General features: G+C 42.9%; 1 pseudogene; it reads left to right on the top strand.

Moving 5' to 3' along the window:
- Window positions 1–695: 695 nt before the first annotated feature.
- On the top strand, window positions 696–1,850 carry LOC109257101 (glyceraldehyde-3-phosphate dehydrogenase-like; annotated as a pseudogene).
- The last annotated feature ends 1,845 nt before the right edge of the window (window positions 1,851–3,695 follow it).

The following is a 3,695-nucleotide window of genomic DNA, read 5'->3' as shown; positions in this document are numbered from 1 at the left end:
TTTAAGGTAGACAAGGCTAAGCTATGGTGTTTAGTAGGTTTGGTGTATCAAATGCATTTTCAACTATAATAGTTTCAATTTATGATGGGTTTGTGTGGTTGTAACCCCATCATAAGTTGAGGAAGATCTATAGAGAGATTAAAAACAAAGAAATCTGCTATAGTACTAAATCTTATGTAGAATGCTGCTTCCTTTCCATCACAGATGAAGAAACATCGCCTGAATGATATGGAAAAGGGAAATGAAAGCAGAATAAGGAAGCTTAGTGCCTTCTCCAGGTTTTAAAGTCACCCTCTCTTAGCCTTATGTACCCTCAACGTTAGCTGCTTCACGTTTCTCTGAGGAACTTCTTGTTTAGTCTTAAAAAAAAGGCTCTGAATTTTAGGATGATACTGATGTTAGTTTTATTCTCTATTTACCCAAGTGATTAACTTTGTGCGCGGGGTTTAGTAACAAATAACATTATTTCCATAGTTGAAATAGCTCAATTATGACTGATCGTTCTGCCCAAGAAATACACAAAAATGAGATGAAGAATACCCTGAATAGAATATAGGAGACTAGAAAATTAATTACCTTTGTGCTAAAATTATCCAGTTTACACTTTGAGGAAAGAAAACAGGACTCTCTACTCCTCCCCATTCGACAGACAGCTACATCTTCTGGCGCAGTGCCAGCCGTGTCCCGAAGACACGATGGTGAAGGTCAGAGTAAATGGATTTGGCTATATGGGCACCTGGTCAACAGGGTTGCTTTCAACATCAGTGACCTCTCCATTGACCTCAACTGCATGGTCTACATGCTCCAGTATGATTCCACCCACAGCTAATGCAGTTCTATTATTTCTATCAAGCTCACCCATGACTGATTCAATGGCACATTCAAGGCTGAGAACAGGAAACTTGTCGTCAATGGAAAACCCATCATCTCCATCTTCCAGGACCGAGATCCTGACAACATCAAATGGAGTGATGCTGGTGCTGAGTATGTTGTGGAGTCCATTGGGGTCTTCATCACCATGGAGAAGGCTTGGGCTCACTTGAAGGGTGAGGCCAAGAGGGTCATCATCTCTGTACCTTAGCTGATGCCCCCGTGTTTGTGATAGGCATGAACCATGAGAAGTATGACAACTCTCTCAAGATTGTCAGCAATGCCTCTTGCACCACCAGCTGCTTGGCCCCACTGGCCAAGGTGTTCCATGACAATTTTGGCATCATGGAGGGGCTCATGGCCACAGTCCATGCCATTCGGCCACCCAGAAGACCACGGGTGGCCTCTCTGGGAAGCTGTGGTGTGATGGCCGAAGGGCTGCCCAGAACATTATCCTTCTACTGGCGCCGCCAGGCTGTGGGCAAGGTCAGCCCCGAGCTGAATGAGCTCACTGGCGTAGCCTTCCATGTCCTCACCCCCAATGTCATGGATCTGACTTGCCACCTGGAGAAAGATGCCATATACGATGACATCAAGAAGGTGGTGAAGCAGGTATCAGAGGGCCCCCTCAAGGGGATCCTGGGCTACACTGAGGACCAGGTTGTCTCCTGTGACTTTAACAGAGACATTCACTCTTCCACCTTTGATGCTGGGGCTGGCATCGCTCTCAGTGACCACTTTGACCACTTTGTCAACCTCATTTCCTGGTATGACAATGAATTTGGCTACAGCACCTGGGTGGTGGACCTTATGGTATATATGGCCTCCAAGGAGTAACAGCCCCTGGCTGCCAGCCCCAGCAAGAGCAAGATGAAGAGAGAGGCCCTCAGCTGTTGGGGAGTCCTTGCCCCAAATCATCCCCCAACACACTGAGAATCTCCCAATCTCCACACCATTTCCATCCCAGATCCCCTGAAGAAGGAGAGGGGTCTGGGGAGTCATGCCTTGTCATGGACCATCAATAAAGTATACTGTACCCAGCCCCCCTCAAAAGGGAATATGGGGAATAATTGGGGAAAATAGGAATGTTCTAAATTAAAAATACACATTATTTCTAACACTTTCTGTATAGATTATCTGCTTGGTGCATTTTTCACTAGAAATACTTGATCCCAGTGGACATGCCCCATTATCCTGGGTGTTTCTTTCTATTACTTGGCAATGTTTGCTCTAAGGAGGAAGGTTAGTTTTACCAAGAGATCAAAATAAGACATAACTAAGGAGTACTTGGGGTACCAAAGATAAGACCCTTCCCCCAAGTATATAATGACTGTGATACACTTGGTGTGTTAACAATCAATTGCAAGGTAAGTCATAATAAATTCATTAGTAGTAATAAAGTACTGAAATTTGCAAGTGATATATCTAAGAACTAATTGGAGCAGATTCAGGTTATCTCTATAATAACATCACTTTGATATGTGTGCATTTCAATATGCCTTCTGGGAGAGGAAGGGGGGAAATTTTATAGATAGCTATCAGAGACTGGCATTATGCTGTGAATGTATCATGGAAATATGTCATAAATGTGAACATCTGTCTTCTCTGCAATAGTGAAGAAAAGTTGAAAACACCTGACCCAAAGAATGTCTGACAATGTAAATTATTTTTGTCACTTAGTTTCCATTTCCCCTTCTAATGGCAATAGAAGGGGATCTTAAACTGGGGACCATCCCCCAAAACACACACACTCCTGGGCTTGAGATAGAAGCAACTTCACCCCTAGTTCCAGGAATAGGTGTAGGCTCCAACATTAGCCTCTCAAAGCTTTGCATCCCTTTGGCTATAGTGACTGGGAAAAAATTTTTTTCTTTTCTTTGGCTGTGATAACTAGCAGAAAGAATTGAACCTTTTATAGGAACTATATTTCCAAAGAAACCCCAAACCTAACAGTCTGTTTCTTTTCTAGGCTCACAGCTAAAGTTGAGTAGTCTCCAAAAAGGGCATTTTCCCTATGCCCACCTCTGGCATAGCCATGGAGAATAAGGACCAGAAAGATCATCTAGTAGGAAGAGCCAGAAGTCATGGTGGACAATAAGGAAGATCTTTACAGAGAACAGACCTAGAGGTTCCCAGTTGGCTGGCCAAGAAACTCACTTTACCAACAAGGAGACTCTTCTATATTCCTGCCGATCAGGATATAATAGATGCTGTAGAAAAATGACAGCTGTGTGCTATTTTCCATACATTCACCCCTTTCCAGAGGTAGGCTTTTCATATAGTTACCCTGTTTCTTCTTTATCTTAAAGCTATATTAGATATCAGATACGTTTTAGGTTGCCAGGCCTCAAGGGGCCATTTCCAAATTGACGAAGAAGACTATGTGTATACATCAGCCAAAAATCCTGGTCTTGGAGATGAACACAATAACCAGATAAAGCCCTGGGTTTTTTCACCAGGGAGGGGGTATTGGTAAGTAGTCTTTTATGTAGGCATGAACAGTTCTTTTTAATTTATTTTTATTATTTATTTTTATTTATTTTTTTAATGTTTATTCAGTTTTGAGAGACAGAGTGTGAGCAGGGGAGGAACAGAGAGAGGGACACACAGAATCTGAAGCAGGCTCCAGGCTCTGAGCTGTCAGCACAGAGCCCAATGCAGGACTTGAACTCACGGACCGTGAGATCATGACCCGAGCCGAAGTCAGATGCTTAACTGACTGAGCCACCTAAGTGCCCCAATAGTAACATCATTTTTAAACATTTAAAATTGGAAGGTACTAAACTGCCTGTCAAAAGTAAAGTGGATACAAAAATAGCAGTATA

The sequence above is a fragment of the Panthera pardus genome, unplaced genomic scaffold (genome assembly GCF_024362965.1).
Source record: "Panthera pardus isolate Hobbes unplaced genomic scaffold, ASM2436296v1 HiC_scaffold_11, whole genome shotgun sequence".
Taxonomy (NCBI): domain Eukaryota; kingdom Metazoa; phylum Chordata; class Mammalia; order Carnivora; family Felidae; genus Panthera; species Panthera pardus.
The sequence above is the reverse complement of the archived record's forward strand: the minus strand, read 5'-3'. Positions and strand labels throughout refer to the sequence as shown.